The sequence below is a fragment of the Cupressus sempervirens genome, chromosome 7 (assembly GCF_028749045.1).
Source record: "Cupressus sempervirens isolate cs-2001-9-10 chromosome 7, ASM2874904v1, whole genome shotgun sequence".
NCBI classification, from domain to species: domain Eukaryota; kingdom Viridiplantae; phylum Streptophyta; class Pinopsida; order Cupressales; family Cupressaceae; genus Cupressus; species Cupressus sempervirens.
In genome coordinates this window covers 765,410,502-765,433,182 of record NC_143124.1, presented here as the reverse complement: position 1 = coordinate 765,433,182, position 22,681 = coordinate 765,410,502, and positions in this window count along the sequence as shown.

Sequence of the window (22,681 nt, the reverse complement as noted above, 5' to 3'; positions counted from 1 at the left end):
AAGAAGCATTATTGATCAAAAAGAGAATTGTGATAGTACATATGCATCTTCATGTGAATCAGATGCTGATTGGGAAGAAGAGAGCAATGACAGAAGTGAGTGTTCTCTTGCTAGTAAAGGTATGAGTACTATTTCTAAATCTGAAAGTGAGTTTCCATTTCAGAATTGTGTAAATCAGTTTGAGATTGAAAGTTATGAAGAAAATGTGTCTACGCAATATGAAGACAAAGAGGTTATCCATAGAGACGTATTACCTAATTGTGTAGAAGAGTGTCTTGAGGATGAGTGCAGTGATGATCAATATGTGATTGATCCTGAGATTAATGCATCAGAACCTATTGGTAAGATAAATGATGATTTGCTTGCAAGACATTTGAATCACCTATATGGAGACAATGAAAGTAACTTTGATTTGTATTGTACATGCTTCGTTGACGGAGTGGATGTTAAGTCTTCATATGATTCTGATTTTTCTTCTTCATATGTTGAAAGTGTCCATGACAGTGATGTTAGAAATGGTTTAAAAGTTTTCACTAATCTGTTATATGGTGAGGAGTTTGATGTTGATCAGCACATCACTTGTCCTAATGTTTATAAAGGTGCTTTGCATGGAGTTATCAACCCTCTGTTTGAAGAACACATGGAAGTTTCAAATTTAGCAGAGAATAAGTTTAATGATGATACTTTGTCTTACTACTATAAGAGATTAGACTGTTCTTCTTCCAAATATGATAGTGAATATGATCATGATATTGCATTTGATTATGATAACAAGGTGTTTGATGAGACGGTTATTGAAAATCTGCCTATACCTTGCAATAATTTTTATGATGAATATTTTAATGAGATGACTAATCCACTTGCTGATTTCAGAGAATCATTCGAAGATCCCGGATTAGTTTCAGATTTTGACATTGATGATATATGTGAGTACAAGTCAAAATGTTTGTTTGAATATCATCCAGTTATGCATAAGGAAACACATTTTCAAGGTATGTGTGATCCTTTTCCCCAAGTTGAATATGAAGCCTTCATATTTGAAAATGATAGCATGCATGAGTCATTAAATGAAGAGATTTTTTAGTTTCAGTCTATTATGTTTAAGCATGCTGATCAAAACTTTCATAATGAGCAAATGGTTGAGGACGAAGTAAGTTTTAATATGCATTATGAAAGTAAGAGTGATGATTTTGTTTTTCCAAGTGATCTGTTATATGATGATAATATGATTGGTGAAACTGATAAGAGAAGAAATTTCAGTTTACCTCATGAAAGTTCAGATGAGAATTATGTTTATGAAAGAGGTAAACAATTTTGCTGAAGTTCGGTGGCCTGGGGCCATCGTGTGTACATAATCTTGGTAGCTATAGTTGTTTCCTTGCTTTCAATAAGCTGTTCAAGAGAAGTTTTGAAGTTTTGGGGGAATGGTCTGCTTCCTCCAGAGATCTGAATCCTTGCCATGCCCGCAAGGGACATGCATCCCCGAACAGAGCCACTGTTGGGACTAAAAATTGCATGTTTCATTTTAGTCACATATTGAAAATTTTGAGAAATCAGGCCTATAAATTCTTTTAACGAGGTTGTACCCGGCTGTCCATTTGAGACCCCTAAGGTGTTTAATGCTTCTAGCACCTTTCATTCAGCATGCCTAAGTGTTTCATGAATTTAAATTGAATTTATGAGTCATTTGACGAAGTCCTGATTCAAGCATTTGTCAAATTTACAATTCTGCCCTAGTGTCAAATAGCGATAGGAGGCTGTGTTTTCCATTGAATATCTCACACCTAGAAATGTGTCATGACTTGCCACTTTGAGATTATCTAGTGTCCATACCCAAGAACCTACATTTCAGATTTTGAGTCATTTTGAGTTCGTCTAACTAGGTTTTGAATCCCTCGAAGTTGGTCAGTTATTGTTTTCATGCTTTTGCACTTTGCACGTAATTCTGCGAAGCCCTGTTTGATGTGCTAGAACTTTGACCCAGTTTATCCAAATGTGAAAATTCTTATTGTGTTGTATTGTAAATGTCAGATACTTGTTATGGTTTAGTTTTTGAGTCTTGACGAATCCGTTTGATCAATTTTAAAACACGATTCCAAATGGAATTTCTAAAGTTTTACTAGTGTCACCACTTGCAGATTTATCAGTACCCCTGTTCGTAGTGTTTTTACTTGAAATTTGTGATTGGTGAAATTGAATGGATTGTAACATTATGTTGTCCTCTAAAAATTCTTTACGTGTGTCAATTTTCAAGTCATGATGAATCGGTCTGCACATTTTTCCAGGTTAATTCCACTCGCAAAAAATGCTTTCTGTCAGCATGTCCAGTCTGTAAAATTCTGAGTAGCCCACTTTGACTGATCGCGATTTGCACCCCTTGATTCATCATGAGCCCAAATCATAGAAGTAAATTTTCCTCATGACAGAGAACTAATGCCCCAGTTTTCATCTTCCCAAGTGTCAGTTTACCCAGTTTTCTGAGCCGAATCCAAAAGCTAGTTTAGTGTTTTCTAACATGTTTCCTTGCAGGCAATTCTGAGAAGGTGACTTTGACTGCGAATATCTTTTGACCCCGATGTCATCATACAACAAGATTTGATAGGGCTATTGAACATGTCAGAGAGATAATATATCTTGAGTTTCAAAGTTATCACAGATGTTTGAATTAGTTTTTAAGACCAGCCTACAGACCCTGTCATCAGAAAGTCATAGTTTTCAAAGAGCAAAATAAATGTGTTTTCAATGATCAATTTGTGATCAAATTTGATTCCAGTCAATTTGAGAGGGTCTGTGAATCAGTGTACAAATCAGTTATCTGTAAACGAATTATTTTTTTAGCCGGGCCCACTTTGGGGTTCGACTAATTTCATCAGAACTGATAAGGATTATATGTGTTTGAAGAACTTGTTACGCTCTTGGTTGCATATAAAATTGGCAATGATTTACTTATTATCATTCTGGATCCTAAGATATTTCTGGGATGAATGGGTACCAAGTTTAAGCATGTAAGAAGTGGGTGTCTTTAGTGGGCTGATTTTCAAAATGAATTAATGTTTAAAAATATTTTCAAAAGATTCCCAATCTTCTATTTTTAAGAAACCACATAAAATGATATGTCATGAAAGCTTGAAGAAATGAATTTCATATCATTGAGATAGATGACATCTATGGTTTTAGCATAAGGCAGAGGACAACTTCAAACACATAATAAAAGTTCCACGCTGAGGAAGGAGCATCCACAGGAAAAGGGCAGAGTTTGTGTTTTGGCAGGGCACAATATGAATAGAACAGAGGGATCTGCGGATGAGGACCAATAATTTGATGCCCCCCCCCTCCCCCCCCCCCTCCTTTTGTCATACAACATCATTGGTAGATCATCACATTTGTGTTTGAGCTATGTTAGATTGGAGCTTGTTTGAGATTGAAACCGCAGTTTGGAGAGGTTTGCACCCCTGCATTGAAAGAAGGCGCATCTATGAAAGACCATGCAGCTAGTATATTAGAAGTCCACACAAACAAAAGTATCCACATAGAGGCAGACACCATCAAAGAAGTCACAGCACATCCAAATGATTCCCATGTGATCAAAGGGAATCATCTGATGGAGAAAGGCTCACAGCATGAGCAGTGAGGAATATACTGAAAAGAAGCCACGCCTTGAAAAGAATGGTCAGCGCTGCCATGCAAATGAAGGAAGTCCACACCTGCAAGAACTAAGTAACTTGCATCCCATGCACTACTGAAGACGCAAAAAGACATAAGCTGCAGATTTTAAAGAAGTCTGTGCATAGCAAAGGCAGATCATGCCAAATGAGCAGTCAACTTTAGAAGAGAGCAAAAATGTTGCAGATTGAATCCACGTATCAGAGAAACAAGGAGACACTAGTAGTTAAAAGGAATTTATGCCAAAACAGGGGAGATGTCTCCTATCAAAAAGTCGTCAAATAAGAAGAATATGGCGTACTATCACAATTTGCACATTTGAAAAATGAAAACAAAGCCTCATGTAAATGTCAAAAGGAAACGATTTAAACCAGACAAAGCTCCACGCAGCCAGTCAAGCATGAGCCCATGCATCCAAAGAAGACTCACGCTTAAAAAAAAAAGGAAGGTAAAGCCATGCATAGCAATCAAGAAGGAATCCACGCCTACAGGGAGTGCCCATGATGAGAGAAGAAATTAGTCTAGACAGTAGAAGGAAAATTGAACAGGGAGGTAGCATAATTCAAACCATCCTCAACAAAGTGTCTCACATCAATGAAGAGGCAATCCATGCCTAGCAGCGCCATGGAAGAGAAAGCATAGTCTAAACAGCTGGGAACGTGAATGGAGAGATTAAAAGAGACTCCCACTCAACTAAAAACCACTTGCACTATCTTAAAACAAAGAATCACGTCTCAAGTAGCGATAAGGATAGAGCATTGGCAAACAAAGGGGGTCTGCATCAGATGTAGGATGAACCCGCGGCAATGAGGGAGACCTGTGCCATGTAGAGAGAAGTCGTAGGCAATAAAGAAAAGAGCACATAGCGCAATATATAAAAGGAAGAATAGAGAAAAATCTATATATCACGCATTCGCCAATGGGGGAGTTTCAAAGTGTTTAAATACACTTGTGCATACTATCTATGTTGTCTACAAAGACAATGGCTTTTGAAGCCGAGGCATGCTTGGAGAGGCCCGCGGGGTTAGATTTGATAAATTTTGACACTCAGTGCATAGAACCAAGCCAAGCGTATGAGCGGAAGTTAAGTTTGAAAGTTCTCTGGTGTTACACCCGTGTAGGGGCATAACATGATTGCAATGCTTCTTCGGTGCTATGCTCGTATGAGTGAAAGTTGAAAATTAGAGGCCCCTGATGCTACGTGCTAAAGGTAAATTGTAGAAGCGTAAAAGGTAAAATGAGAAGCATTATACGACCTTATGAAAAGTGCAGTTGTCGTAAGAACATAAGGTAAGACAAATTTTAAAGCTTTTCGGTGATATGCACGGCTCATATGAGTGAAAGGCACAAAATAAAGGCCTCCGGGGATACGCTCATGAGCGTAAAGATGTAATAGGTAGCATTCAATGTATAGGCGGAAATGGAGTTGTTCAAGGTTCCCAGGGGTACGAAAAGTTGAAAATTAATTAATAATATATATTAATTAATATTCCAAAGGTCACAGCCAATCAATGTTTGACACATGGTGACAGTGGATTGAGGGAGACAACAAAGTGATTTTCAAATGAAAATTCAGAGGAACTTCAAAGAGTTTCAAACGCATGAAATGAAAAATTTAAATGAATTTGAATTTTTATATAGGTTAGACTATATACTTTTTTAAATTTTTCATTTTTTAATGCAAAGCCACAGACCAGGACTAGATTTTCAAATGACCATATCAAGGGCAATTTTTATTAGAAATAGGTAGTGCAGTATACCGTTGGAACAAGGAGGAAATGAATTTTTCAGATTTAGGATCAGATTTTGCACAACATTTTAGTGGTTCAAGCTATAAGTAGTTTTGTAATTTTGGAGGCATTTATTGTAGAATAGGCTGAAATCATCATGGATTATCAAAGTTTGTTTCAGGGCAGTTTTGAAGGCTCAATGAAGATTAGATGTGAGGAAAATTAGTTTCAAAAGATTTTCTTGGATTTTAGAAGTAAATTTTAACTGATTTTCATTTTGCCATGAGTAAAATCCAGAATCAAATCAATTAGTGGTTTAATCATGGTTTCAGATATTTTTGATGCTTTTAGAGCCATAACCAATTGAAGATTTGATTCAACAATTGAGGGAAAAGGTTTGAAGGATGTTTTAACCTGTTGAGAAGGTCTTTCCAAAGGGACAAATGTCAGTTGTAGATTCAGATCCGGGAATTAACTTTCTCCTATATCTTTCATTTTCTCATCTATTGTAGGGGTTCCAGTTTTTGCACTGTGAAACCATTCTTCAACATTTCTTCTTGTATTGAACAAAATTTTGAGTTTTATGCAAATATTTCATGTCTGTTAGGTGATTTATGAGGTATTCTGTACATCTTTCATGTATTTGGTTTCAAGGAAAGCAAATAAAGAGCAGCAATGGTTTCAAATTCTGTTTGAATCTTGTCTCCTGTTTGTGAATCTGTAATCTTTTCTACTTTATGATTAAAGACCATAGATTAGGTTGCATCTCATTTAGTGATTTATGTGATTGAAATATGTTGCTTATGGAACCAAGAGCCATATAATCGCTTGGTCTTTATCACAAGGTTTACTGATTTGGTGATGGGATATTCTGAGTATGATATTCATTTTGATGTAGATGTGAGTTCACAAAGTGAAGGATAGATTAGGGATCTTGATGTAGAGATATATCTGAGATTTCCAGGAGATGTATGGTTATAATTCATTTAATTTCCCAATAGATAAGGCACTGATCACAGATAGGATCATTAAATTTTGTTGCTCATACCTGGGTCTTGCTGTCATCAATATATTAAATCATTTTCATTTTATGTTGAAAGGTATTCAAAGTATAGCCCGCACTTAGCTTTCCAGTTTTATGAGTCATGTCCTTAGCTATTTCATGCTTTTGATCTCTTGGTTAAGCATAGAAGAATTAGGGGTTTCATCTACTTTTATAGATCCTGAATATGGTTATTGCACTGGTCACATAGTCAGATCTAAAGAGGTTCACCCGCCTAGGTTTTGCAGAGCCTGAAGAAGAAGAAGAATCATGCCTTATAGTTGGCCTGGTGTCTGAATGGATGTGTTGATAATGGGAGTTAGCTGCCCGTAGATGCATCTTGTTCTCATCAGGATAATTGGAAACAAGTAACATTTTCAAACACCAATAGATATAATGAGCAACCTTTTCCTTATTTGCTTCTGCATGCCCGACTTTAATTAGAAGTCGGTAAAACTCCTCTGTATATTCCTGGACTGATCTTCCTGCTTGCTTTAACCCATGCATCTCCTTAAACAGATCAAGCTCATAGTCAATAGGAATGAACTACTTCTTCAATTTGTCAACCATACAATCCCACCTTGTGATCTTATCCTTGCCTCTTTTGTTTCTTTCCAATTGAACATATTACCACCAGATCTTGGCATGGCCTTTTAGTTTGGCCTTTGCAAACTTAACCCTATCTAGATCCCTGATATCCTCATATTCAAAGTACTCTTCCAGTTCATTGATCCAGTCGATCAACTCATCTGGTTTCAGATTTCCTAAAAATACACCCACATCAATTGTAGGTCTTTCCACAAACTTAGAAATGGCCCTTAAAAGCCTTTCCTCTTCTTGATTCAGAACTTCCTCGTCAACTTTCCCTTCTGGTCCAAATTCTACTTCATTGTCATCCTCACTTTTGTCACCTGCAGCAACATTTACTCCCCTACAGAGCTCCTCCTACAATTCTTGGACTTGCCTTTGGAGGGCTCTAACCTCCTTAGGATTAATAGCTCTAGCCCTTCCACCACGCTCTCTTCATGGAGGCATCTTCTTAATTCAAACCCACAAAAACATAGTCCTAGTGCAAACTGCCTCACAGTCGGCACTCTGTCTACACACTCAGGAAAACTGGCTCTAATACCATTTGATGGGGACACAACCTAGCACAAAATGGACACAATAGGAAAGGGGAAATTTTATTTACTATGTAAATATGCTATTACAGTGAGTACAGAGAAAATAGACTTCTACACATACCCTATGGGCTTACAATAGCACAAATCTGGAGATAAATTCTTCTCCCAGTAGCTTCTCTCAAACTCCACGCTGAACTGCCTTTTACAATGCTAGAAATGTTCTTAAATAGACCCCAAAGGGTTAAGGATTAGGAATACATTATAGAAAGTGCTAGTTGGCATCCACTGACCAAATAGAAGGCTCCAAAAGCCACGTTAGAAGTCAGTGCAAATCTAGAAGAATCTAGAAACGGTAACCAAACTTTTGGGAGGCATAACTTTTGAACCGTAGCTTCGATTAACAAACCCTTTACATTTCCAGAAAGCTCTTAAAGCGCTCTATAGCCCTATGGACTAACATAACTTGTCCCCCATTTTTGAGCCCTGTTTGAGGTCATTTAATGCCCCTAACCTAACTTTGAAGCATTCTTAAGAGGTCTCCAGAAATTGAAAAACTGCAATAACTTTCAAACCGTGGAGACTTTTGACCTGATTCTTTTTTTGGAATGCTCTAAATTACAATTACAATCATCTAACCAATTTTCACCTTCTAGTTCGCAAAAATGGTGGCCCAATTACATACTCCTATTTTTTAGGCATTTTCACGTATCCCACGGTGCTCAAATACTCTAACCTATAACACTCTGGATGCTCCTGCATCAGATTAGGTGTTTTTAGTTATTTTTTAATAGTTTGGAACCTTTTCCAAGTCCTAGAAGTGAAATCTAGTGAACTTTACAAAAGTTACACTTTTTGTACAAAATTGCACAAGTTGCTTAAAAATGCAAATATGACTAGAAACCTTCTAACCTTTGAAAATATGCTTCCAATGCTCATATACCTGAGCATGGGCAGTTAAAATTTCCCAAAATTCTATTCGCAAATTTTGTTGCAAAAATTGCTCAAGCAAGTTTTTGAACAACATTGCAACTATTGAGCAATTTTTGCTCTTTACATATTTAGGTCAAATGGGTCCATCTAGGACTATTCTAGGACCCTAGTTAAGATTCCTAGGACCTATTAGGTAACCAAATACCTTCATTTCCCATGAATATTGAAAGTCAATGAATAAGAAATTTGCTACCAACTACAAATATTTCAAAGACATTGAAAATAATATATATTATTCTTTCAAGAAAAATGAGGTACCAAATCTTAAAATAAGATTGAAATGATTCCCATCAATGGCATGGCCAAGAACTACCTTTTTAATATAGTGACTAATAATTGGCGTCACTCCCCATACCTTCTCATTTCTATTAAGGAAAGCTTAATATAAAAAGGAATATATACAGATGAATTGTAGGTATATCTATTAAATTTACAAAGGAAGATATAGAAAAATTGCTTAATAGAGAGATTAATCTGAGAGAAAAGGATATTTTAAAAGAAAATGGTTATCTTAGTGCCATCCAAGGTATGCCATTTACTTAGGATAAAGATAAAAAACTTATAGCTATTGGGAAAGAGTGCACATGTACACAAACACAAAAATTTTAGATAGAGAAGTAACAAGCGCTATAGAATTGTCCATGGAGCAATGTGAAGTGAAGCCTCAAATTGGCTCATTAGAAGGAAAAAAATCTGGTCACACACTTCATTCTAGCACCATAGATGTTTCAATTAGAAATGCCTATTCATCAATGGCCTTGCATTTATAGGACTTGGGAAGCCAGGATATTGAAGCTGGGCATGATCCCTCAAAGTTCTCATTGAAATATATTAATGATCTTAAAAAAAACAAAAAGCTCATTGATACCTTTAAATGAAGACTTGAGTTTAAATGGAAATTGTCAATTCCCAAACATGTCCCACTTAAGTAGATGATTAGTGCAGGAGCACCCATTCTGGACTCATCAAAGAAGGTACCTAAGGATCCTAAATAGTTCACTTAGGCTAGGTTGTGATGCAATAGTGCACAGTGGAAGCTTTTAAAAGGCAAGCCACTAGGCAATTAGACAAGGTTGGAATCCTTCAAATTTCCTAAAAAGAGGGTTTAGTGCTAGGACACTTATCAAAAGCATCAATAATGAAGTTATCATAGGTTATTACAACCCAAACAAGGTAGGGAACCTAATCACTAGGTTTTCTTAAGTTCAAAAGCACCAAAACATAAGGATTCTCCAAAAGCCTAATAAGGGAACATACCCCCAAACATGAATGAAAAGAGAACAATGAACATGGAATAGAATACAAACACATGTTAGACCTATTAAGGTATGTATATAGAAAATAGAGTGATTTTCTTGTGTCCAAACAACACTGACATATAATTACAACAATTTGCCATTGAAAAGGCTAGTAGCCCTTCAAATTATAAATTGAACATAATATGGAAAAAACCCACATGAAGACATAGTTTAAAGTGAGATTCAAACACCCTTTTAGGACATATAAAACATATGTAAGGCTCACAAAATGGAAGAGACTAGAAGCCACTACTGTAACAACATTTGGGAAGTGTTGATAGGCATAATTAGGCCGTAGTTACACTACAAGTACCCTTTCATACATGCAAAACTACAAAAAAATTATTGGAACATCTATGGGCATTTAAAACAAGTCCAAATCCAAAGTTACAGACCTTGGATCACTCTAGAGAAAAAGTTATAGTGACTGTGGGGAAATGTTGAATGGTGCATGTATGGAGCCATACACCTAGGGTATGGTGGAAAAATTCATTCCTTGCTTATCCATCTATAAAACCTAAAAAATCATGAATTACACTAATAGGGCTTGTATTCCACCAAGGAGCATCAAATTCCCAACGTGGAAAGTGCCAAAACAATAAGGCCCTAGGTGAAACCCTTGGTTTAATGTTGATTTTTAGGCACCTTTAGCAAAACTTGAATAACTTGCAAACTACAGAGGATCAAAGCATGAAACCAAGTGAAAATGAAATATAACTCACCCCTCTAATTACTTTGGTTAGTGGCACATGTCCTAACATCTATACCAAACTATACAATGCTCTAAACAATAGAATTTTGCACGAAAAATAGGTTATTTTATTGATTTCTTGCTAAAATAAGTACATCATACCTATCACCCACTTTTAAGGGCTAATATAGGTTTTCCCAAAAGATTACAAGGTTTTTTTGAACCAACTAGCCATTTGGAGAATAGTTTTTGAAAGTTTAACAACTTTTCAAGAAGTTGCTCAAAAGTTGTCAAGCATCTTTTTGAGCAACTATGAAAAGAAAGATAATCAAACCAAACTTCCTAAAACAAAATTGTTCTAAACAACCCAATATATAACGGAAGCTATTGGGCATTCATTTTGCACAAGGTCAATAGTAGGAATCCATAGTGTAATTCCTCTCTTGAAAAGAAAATCTTTTTAAGGACCCACTCCAAGGTTCAGTATTTGTCTTGCAACGTACCAAAATCCGCTCAGTAGAAGATAAATGTGAGTGTTCACAAGGAGGCCTTTGCTGGTTCTAAAAACTCTTTTATCTTGGAATTGAAGTAAAATCTATTCGTTGTCTCAAAATATCACACCAAAAGAACAATATTTTTCTATTTTTCTATTTTTCAATGTATGCAACTTTAACAATATAGCTACTATGAGGTCCTATTCTAACAAGGGGTTAGCAAAGAAAATAATGAAAATTGAAGCAAAATAATGTGAAAATTGAAATAACATGAAATTGAAATTCCTAAATGGACATAAGCTACAAAACACAACATGTTGCGAGTTAAACCTTCAAAGAAATCGGTAGGAAACCAATAAAAATAGGAGCAGTGCTTCCTAGAATCCACTAATGCAATCATTGGTAAGAATCTTTACAAATTGAATGATGTTTCACTCTTCATCAAATTGCAAGGCCATAGAAAGTGCACTCATGCAAGACAAAAAGCTATATAAACACAATTGGGTGATCTCTTCTCAAGCTCGTTACGCCAACAGAATTCATATATTTGTAGCAAACACCAGAACTAAAGATCATACAACTAGAAACAACGCAATAGACTTTTTTCTCAATCACAATCTCATGAATAAAATCCACAAAATAATGACACATTCAGGCAAGAATAACTACACTTTGAATGCTAGCACCAAAAGAATAATTTTATTGCATAATAACAACGACCCTTTTTACATTTTACAATGTGGTATTTATAAAAAATCATCTCCTCGATTTGTGTTGAGAGTGAGAGATATCTTGATGCAATAAAATGCTTTTAAAACATTAAAACAAACTAAATATATACAAACTGACAATCTAACTGGTGCTTAGAGGAACTCCATCCATATTTTATTCATTAATTAGATGCATGAGTCCTTTACATGTGAAAAATAGAGAAATCATGAGAGAGAAAGTAGGAAGAAGCCATTAGTCAAAGTAGAAGTGCATGGAGGCATCAAAAATAGAAGCTGGCCCTTCACTAGGCATATGTTGAAGTTAACTTGCCATTAGAATGCATTCTTGATGCATGGAAAGTGTTATTTTTGGAACTGGCAGTCAACTATCAACGCACCTCTGAAATGCGGACCTACGAAGCTACGGACCTACGAACTTGTAGAGCTGTGGTCTTGCGGAGCTATGGACCTCGACTGGGTCAAAAATCTCAAAATTTTACTTAGTGTCAAAATTGAAATTTTGGCATTTGGGTTTTGCTCATCTTTATCCTAAAGATATGTTTGGATGTTTGCCCTTGAATTTCTCTATAATCTCAGTAATCTTAGCAGCATCCAAAAGATCCAAAGCCTCATACTTGTCTTTGACCTTCTCTCTATATTTGTCCACCTCAATTTGAGTTTCTGCAAAATCTCCGAGTTTGGTGTCCAACTTTGACAGTGCTTCCTTTGTCCTAAAGGCTTGTCTAATGTCTTCATCACTAATTTCTTCCTCTAAAGTCTTTCTAAAATTTTCCACAACTACCTCAACTAGCAAAAGCTTCTCTCATTCTTCATCTTCAAAAATGTCCAAGCATGCATCACTGTACAACCTTTTTGCTTCCAAAATTCACTCTCAGGCTTGGTCCTTGAGCCTATGTATCTCATCATGCAATGTTTCCATCACATTATTTTTGTCTGCAATCTTTTCTATCCAATCATCTATCATGTCTAACTCATCTCCGGTATACACATCAATTAGAATGTGGTACCTTTGCCCTTTTATGGCTTGTAGAGTTTGTAAATCCTTGCTCCATGCCCATACCTCATCCATGATACTGAAGTCCTACCTCAAAATTTCCATGATCTTATCAACATTCTCTTGTGTAGCATGCAATAACTTTAGACTTCCTTTGATTATAGTGACACCCCTATCCTCAAGGCTATCTCACCAATCCTAACAAGCTCTAAAAAATGGACTAAGCTGTACACCTTCCCCTTCTCTAAGAATGGTATTCAAAGTCTCCTCAAGGTGTTCAGAATCAAGAGGACCAATAACTTCAGCTAGATATCCCTTTAAGATCTCAACTTGCCTTCGAAGTTTTCTGATTTCAACCTCATCCTGTTCCATATGCCTGAGAACATCCTTGACTCCCATAGTCATTGTCTATCGGGAAGTATCCCATGTAGGCTTTCCTAACATGACATCTTTCACTTCATAGTCCTGAATGCTAACAACTTCTTCGTCTATAACTTTTGGAGGGTGAGCCACTTGTGCAAATAAGTCTTGGTTCCAGGTAGTAGTAATGAATGCAAATGGCATTGCATCATGTAATGGAGAGCCAGGCTTGTTCAAAATCTCTGCAATGTCACAAATATCATCCTCTAAAGCATGAAATTGATGCTTGGCACTTCTCATTATCTCTTTTCAAAACCATCTTGGGATATGTCTTTCAATTTTTGTAGATCCCATAGTTTGATCCTCAACTTCCTGAGAAGGTTTTTGTATACATTCTACTATTTGCACCTCTTTTGATGGCTCATCAGTAACCCTTGGTTCTGGTTGCCCTTGTAATGACAATTCCTTCTAAACATGTTCTTCTGAGCTAGGAGGTGGAGGTGCTACTAAAACCTTATCTACCATCATAACCTAAGGTGAAGATCGGGGAGTGAGATGAGGACCTTGTGTCTCGGGTGGCATCTACATCCAATCTTGCTATTGAAGTTCACATGTAGGAGTATCTCTGATCTTATCTCCAACCAATTCTGTACCCACTGGCATGAAATCAAAATCTAGGATGGAGAGAACATCATCACCTAGTTGCCTTTGCTCATTCCCCCATCTTTGTACTTCATCTTTCGAAGAAGAGAGTTCTACCATTTCAGCTTGGGTGGGTGGTGGGGTATTTGTGACACTCTTCCTTCTTTCCAATTTGTAGCTTTGGCTAGCTGAGTTCTCCTTTGTAGAGGCACTTGCTCCTCCTCTTTATCTAACTTTGTTTCCCCTTCATCTGATTCTTCCTTAGGAATGATTTCAGGAATAGATGGATTAGGCACTAATCTTTTATGAACTCTTTACCTCTTGTTCATTCTAACCTTGATCCTCTTTTGTTTATGTGGAACCATAGGAGAAGCGGGCTCTTCATGCACTGGATGAATGGATGCCTTTGGAATTTCTCCCTCTTCTTGTTGACTTGACAAAATAGGAGGCAATGGAAATTCAACCTAGATATGAGAAATTCTAGAATCTTGGGGCTCTTGGGGTGTGGATTCCTATCGCTATGAAGGGGCCTGTTCTTCAACATGCTCTACCTAAATCCTCTGAGGAGAGGCTCTCTTCCTCTTTTCCTTCTTCTCTGGAGGGTGGTAGTATCCCACTAGATGATCTAACTGGTAGACTATTTCTATCCTGATAGGAGACTGGAGCGCAAAGATAGGAACTATGACTTTCTTTCCCTTTCCCCTTTCTGGGAGAGCATGTACATGAAATATCACTGTATCCAAAATTGGATCAAGTGGAAAGGGTTTCTTAATCCAACTCTTTTTCATTCTAATGACATGTCTCACTCAATGATTAATATCATCTCCTTCTTCTCTATCAATTTTTGCATTCAGAATGGGCCTCTCACCAACTTTATCTGTATTGAATAGGGGATCCAATAGCTCTTGTGAGTCTTGTGGCCTTATCTCATCTAGGATGGTCAAATGGAAAGCCTTCTCTTCTATATACAAAGTCATTCTGGAATAGTCTCTGATACGAGCATCATAGTCATTTGTGGCATTCATCCAATGATCTTCAATAGTCTCTTCATGGTAAAACTCTTTTCCTACCAAGTTTTTCGCTTTACCAACATTGTCAAAGAATGGCTGAGGAGACTTATATTATTCAAGAGGATAATTCTCCAATTCCCACTTGAAAGTCAAGATATCCTACTTTCTCTTTAAGGCCAATCCCAACAAGGCCTCTGTTGTCTTTTAATCCTCTCATAAGATAACTCAATCTATCAGGATATTTCCATTAGAACTAACTTGTCACTTGGGCACCTTGGGAGTTTCTTTGGATGGATGGATGCACCACCAACCTAAATGTATGTGAATGTCTAGAACTGGATGAAATATGCACCAAGAGTTGTGATCTACATCTTGGCTTCATCAAAAAACATCTTCCCATAATCCCCTTCAATGAATTGAATGATGGAAAAGACGAAGGCATCGTTCACAATTCTATACTCCTTGCTCTGCAATGAGAGTTTCTTCTTCACTAGCTACGGATAGACTATATATTGCCATGCATTAGGATCCTGCATATTGCCCTTCTTGTACAACCTGAGATAGTTAGTTGCCCTTGTTGCAAGTAAATACACCACATAAGAAGTCATATAGGACTTCTTCTTGTCTTTTACTATCCGCAATTGGTCACACAAATTCTCACTAAGTGTGGTGGCCCAATCTAGTGGCATCTTTGCATGTCTGATGGTGTCGATGAAGTTGACCATGAATGGAGCGAGATGACTTGCTGCAGGCAATCCCATAACTCTACTCAAGAGAATGATTGAATATCCAATGTCATCTTTCATGTATCCTTGAGTCATATCCACTTTTCTGATTGTCTTCCTGCAAGGTGTTTTCTTAATGAAGTATGAGGAATATATGATGTCGATGGCCTCTTGGTAATGATCCTTATGCCACCTCTTAGCTACTTCATATGAAAGCTTGATGAACTGATTGACTCTAGGTAGATGAAAAACCCTCTTGATATTATCAGGTCATTGATCCAATACCACTTCCCCAGTGATGCTCTTTACCACCCTTTCATCAGAAAAAAAATGTCGAGATAGGGTCATAATCAATTCAGCTGACTACATGGTCTTGGGATGTGATGCTGCATTTACTAATCCAAAATGGATTAGGGCAGATCTCAAGGATGACCTTTTGGTTGGATTGTTACAAACTCTCAAGAACTCTCCCAATTCCGTGTGTCCAAGCTCTGTGTCTTTGATCTTAGAGTACTCATTGTGCAATTGTGATTTTGGGGTTACACCTTAGAACTTGTACACAACTGGTTTTGCTGCTGATCCGAATGTGGACATCATTCAGATTATATTACCTGCACATCAAAAAAAAAAAAAAAACATGATTAATTATTAGATATCAAAAAAAATGTAAAAGAAAAAAAAAATCCCCCTTGGGAACTTATTTATTTATTTTTTATTATTTTTTAATTTTAATTTTTTGACTCTAAGGCTCCTAACTAAATTTTCTTCTCCCGACTCTTGAACTATGAGTCCAACAGTCAAAAAAAGTAGGAGGTCCCCATTCCTATTGAGGAATGGGGCATGTGTTGTGGACACCAAAACAAAAACTAGTACAATCTACAAAAACAATGTCAAAAATGCCTTACAACTCGAAAACTTAGTAATTTTTCCTTCAAATATCATGCTATAGCATGCTGACCGTACATAATGATATGAACTTCAGTCTTTATATCTCCTCCTAGGTCTTTCCCCTTCATCCTTATGGTTTTCATCAGCCTCCTTCAAGTTTTAAAAGGAAAATCCAAAATTTCTTGAAAAATCCACATTTTGCAAAAATTGCAAAATTGCAATATAGCAACTTTTGAAAATTTTCTTGCTTGCTATTCTTAACACTTCTAACTTTTTATTTAGGCTATCCCTTAGCAATTCAATGCTAGGGACCCTTCCCTAAGCTACTGACTCATCCCTTAGGTTACTCATTACCCAATCACAATGTATGCCTTGACTTTTAGGCCAAAGTAGTGACTCTTCTAAGGACATTAAATGACATCCAATACCTTAACTACCACACCTAGGTCCAATGACCCTTATTCTACTTACAAGGCTCACTTGGAGCATAGCACAAAAAAAATGAAAAGGTGAGGGCTCTATGATTCAAGATGCCCCTGCATCTCTCTCTCTCTCTCTCTCTCTCTCTCCCTATTCAATCTAATGAACCAAATGGATCTGCTCTACATTTTAATGTCTCAAATATTGCCTTATGCTCTAACTCACAAAATTTCTATAGAGTCTTATTATGTGGTTTTCCACCATATTTTATCAAGGGAATAGTTGATGTGAAGACAAGGTTCGAATAATGAAGAATCTTCCTCTCTGTTTACCAATCCTTGAATAATAACAAGTTAGGGTTCTTAATAGAATATTGTCTAAGCCATGTGTCGGTTACAACCACTACACAAATATGGTACTCTAAACCTTCACCATCTATAACTGAGTGATCCAATTTTTTTTGCCTTGGACACACCGACATAAATAATAATCTATCCCTTCTTCATTGTCTTCAAGTGCAATAACAACAAAAACATGGTCTGCAGTGATAAATGTACAAAATGCGGTCATTAATTTAGAAAATACTTAGGTAAAATTTATAAAGTTACATATTGAAATTACAAAGACATATATGTATGTATGTATGTATGTATGTATGTATGTATATATATATACATATATATATATATATATATATATATATATATATATATATATATATGCATATACATATATATGTATATATGCATATACATATATATATATGCATGTATATATACATATATATATAATATATGTATGTATGTATAAGTACATAAATATATGTATGTATACGTACATATATATATGTATGTATGTATACATATATATCTATATATATATATATATATATATATATATATATATATATATATATATATGTATACATATATATATATGTATATATCTATATATATATAGATATATATCTATATATCTATATATCTATATATACATACATATATATATATATACATATATATATATACACATATATATATGTATATATATATATACATATATATATGTATATATATATATATATGTACATATATATATATATATAGATATAACCAAGTTGCACTAGATCAGACAACTAGTCAAATTAATCAGACGAATCCATCTCTACCATTTCTAGTACTTATGGGGGATGATAGGTGTTAATTGGGGCCAAAATCCATATATCCTATTTGTGCACCCATTTAGTTGACTCACACTCATCCCAATTTTCCTCTGGACATGATGGACAATAACATGCCATTTTTCTTGTGTTGATACTCCATCAACCTACATCAGAGCTTCTAAAAGAGTGCAACTCACTTGATCCTATTAGTGTGCAACAATCCTCATATGGTGCAATGTTAGTATTTATCTATCAGCCAAAAAAATCTATGAACTGTAGACTCACCTTCCTTATCTGGACCCATTGTAGAATTACACCACTGGATGATGGATTTTGTATCTATCAATATTGCTTCATATTTTTACTTTAGTTCTTCATGAGCTAAGGCTCTTTTTATGCATGTGCCTACACCATCATGCTCTCCATTTCCATGACCAGCCTCTGTGAAATTCCACATATATTAAATTCTAGACAACCTATGCATCCTGCTCAACCAATAGAACATTTGTGCATTCTTTAATTGAGATGCATAATTGTCTGACCAAATAATGTGCTAATAATATGATATGCCCCAATTAGCCAAATCTCTATAAAATATTTTAAAACAACCATGTACAAAATCCTTAGAATGTGTTCAATCATCACTGATGTAAAAATGGTACTCCTGCAAAATATTCCTGTCATCCTCCGTACTTGTAGGTGAGTGCATGGATGTTATGTGAAAAAATATGGAAACTTGTTGAGAATTATAATACTTTACTTGCACCCCATTTTTTGGTTGAAGTGTGTAGTTCTTTGTGAAGTCTACAACCGAAACAATCTTATCTAGTGGAAACATATCCTTGCACAACTTGAATTGCAAATCCAGCCATCAAGCTCTATGTGTATGCCTTGCATACTCATAAATAATCTTTTCACAAAAAATCTTCATGAAATCATACACTAGAATATTTTCAATGACTAAATCAAATCTTTTAGCCTATTTCCCATCTTCTAGAGCATATCTCACTATCTTATATTTTTTGTAATCTACTATTTCATTTCCAATTGCATGTGTACTATCCATATGCTCACAAGTTGATAAAAGTTGCAAAGAATCACAAAATAAGCATGTAACATCCAAGCATGATGTCTTGTAAAATTTTTGGCTATCCCCTATTTCACATAAAATATTGGATATGAATTCCCTTGAAGATCTAGGTGGCTCATTCATGTCACAATCCTACAAAACAAACTTAGAATGCAAAAATAGACATATATGCCTAAAAACATCAAAATGGTTAGAAAATTTAATATGTATCATACAAAAATAAGTTGTGCATGTGTGATTTATCTTCACATAAAAGGTTTACCCATCTCAAAAAATCTTTGACTTATTTAAATTTGAGGATACATACTAATAAATTTTGCAAAAAATTGTATTTGAGTTAAGTTTGAAAATATTTCTCATGTGGGTCACGATTTTGGCTACCAATCCTCCTTACAACATCTCTTTGATTAGGGGAAACATGTGTTATTTGTGCAAAAATATTCAATCAATGATTTTAGAGCTTCACTAATTTCTTCATCCTTTCATGGTAGTCTATCGCTAAATATCCATAAATCATTTTTTGTAGGATCTTCCAATCTCTCATGTCTTAGCATGGCTCTCCTTAGAGTACCTCTACCAATTTTCAATGTTTTGTTTGTCTTTCTCATGAGTTGAGCTTTCTTCATTTGGGTACTTACTATTGTTGATGTAAGTACTTGTCTTGTGATATTACTATCTTTGGTGCATGATTTAGAACTCACTTTGTCATAAGCACTCATTAGATTATTTACAATACTTTTTTCATTTGAATTTTCCGTTGTTCTTAGCCCAAGAATCTTTATGATAGGCCTAAATTTAAAATTTCTCATCATTTCAACAAATAATTGGCCTTGACTTGTAATATTTAATTCTTCAATGAATAATCTCCACATATAATTAACTTTTCTTTAACAAGTACGCTTGCTAATCTTGTCAAGCATTGATTTCAAAATGTTAGTATCAATATCAATCAAATATTTGGTCTTCCAAAATGAATTCTAGAATCTTCTATAATCTCTTCCATTCCCTCAACATTTTGAACATCAATATAAGGTTGAGTGCTTTGGGTACCTTGAACTGGAGATGATGTGCCTTGGCAATAAGATGCAAAAGGTGGAATATCACCTACTTGATATGTTGATGTTGTGCCTTCAACATGACATGATGGAGTGTGTACATCGTCAGATCTACAAATTATTATCTCTTCAACATGAGATGATGATATGACTCCAACATTGGAAGATGATATAGCTTCAAAATTCAATTGTCTTCTTGAGCATAATAGTCTCATTTGTTCTCTTTGTCTTTCCAATTCTTCCTCTTTGTTTCTTTGTATCAGTGGTTCTTGTTCCTCTTCGAAAGTCAATTATTTATTATTGCTTTGAAATTTTCTTTGTTTAGTAGTAGTTTCATTTTATCTCTTTTAATTATCAAATCTCTCTCCCTCTCTTTTGTTGTTTGAGTTTTTGGTTTCTTCCTTGGCATGATGATGATTTCTATATTTCAAATTATTTCAACATCTAAATTACTTACAATTTTTAAATTACAAATCATTCAAATATATATACAAATTACAATTATTTCAATGAATACACAATATATATTAAACAACTTATCAAAATTTTAACCATTTCCAAATAAAAATTCATTCAAACATATAAATTTCAATGAATTCACTATATATTAAATAACATGTCAAATTATAATCAAATTTGTCTCTATATAATAACAATGAATACTTAAAAAGGATTGCACTAACCTTTTATATAGAAAGAATATTCAAAAAGCCTTCAAATAGTGTATCCAGTGATTGAATTTGGTGTTTTCTAGCTTCAAATAGAATAAAAGAATGTTCAAAAAGCACTCAAATAGTGTTTGCTAACTTCCAACAACATGAAAACTATGTTTTATGTTGGAACAATAGAATACACAATAGAAAAAAAGTAGAATATAGATCAGTAGGGACCCAAAATTTTGTTATGACCATTTTTTGGTGTTTTCATATAGTGTGTAGGCACTATAGTGCATACACACTATAGCATGCACACACTATAAAGCATGTACACACTGTAGTGTGTACAGAGTATGTGAAAAATAATCTCTCCCTATTCCACCATCCCCCATCCCCTACTCTCTCTCCCTACTCTCACTCTCACTCTCTCTCTCCTCTCCCATCCCATACTCTCTCTCTATCTATCTCCCTCTCCTACTCCCTCTCCCACTACCTACTCTCTCTCACACTCTCTCTCCCATCCCCTAGTCTCTCTCTCACTCTCCCTCTCCCACCACCTACTCTCTCTCTCTCCCATCCCCCACTCTCTCTCTCTCTCTCTCTCTCTCACACACACACACACACACACACACACACACACACACAAACACACACTCCCATCCCCCCACCTCTCTCTCCCTCTCCCACTCCCTCTCCCACCACCTACTCTCTCTCTCTCTCTCTCTCTCTCTCTCTCCACCCCACCCATCCCCTACTCTCTCTTACACACTCCCATTACCCCCCCCCCTCTCTCTCACTCTCTCTCTCTCACTCTCCCTCTCCCACCACCTACTCTTACTCTCTCTCTCTCTCTCTCTCTCTCTCTCTCTCTCTCTCTCTCTCGGGCTACTCTCTCTATGTATCTCCCTCTCTCACTCCCTCTCCCACCACCTACTCTATCTCTCACTCTCTCTCCCATTTCCTACTCTCTTGCTAGAATCACAAATGGGAAACATATAATTTTGAGGGGGGGGGGGGGGGGGGGTAAATCAAAAGTATTAATCTTTAACGAATATTTTTTTAAATTTAAAACAATGCATGCATCAACATATTAAAATAACATGTAAAGTAAATGCATCCACATAAACACTTGACACTAGATATGATTATCCATAAGCCCTCCAAATGAGAAGGTAAAACTAGGGTGGGGATGACACCCATAATTCTTCACTACTACAACAATAAAGTGATGCCTATTAGGGTTATATAGTTTGACCAGTTTCATGATCTACCTTGTGAAAGGCCTACCCTGCTAAAGGCTTACAAAGGATTGTTGGATCCTACCCTATTAAAGAATTTTGAACACCCTATTAGAAGTGTTCCTGGTTAAAGGACTTTTAGAATAGTCACTTGAAATGTTACCCTGTTAAAGGATTTTATAATGACTATTAAGTCAACCTTAGTCCAAAGGATTTCACCCTACTGATACAGTTGTTAGAAAGTAATAGTAGAATGTTTGATTCGATAACCTACAGCTTTGCCTTGCTGATTTCAAATCAAAATTCTGTCCATCTTGAGTCTCTTGATCTATTACAACAATGTTTTATTACTTCTCCTCTATTTTGCAAACTGATTCTACAATTCTTTCACTTTGCTAAGTCACCTTGAATGATTTATGATCAATTCACCCCTTCTCTTCCTTCTATTCTTCCCTCACATCACTTCCTCATACACACACATGCTAAATTATGAGGCTTCTTCTTCCTTATAAATAATTTGGTGGCTTAGGGTTAGGTATGACTCTATGATTGAGATTCATTCATTTTTTCGCTTAATCCCTTCCAACTTTTTGATTGGTTGCATGTTGATTGCATAGGGAATCCAAATAGATTCGATCTTATCCTCAAAGCTTTGAGATCTATCCATAAGTGGGCATA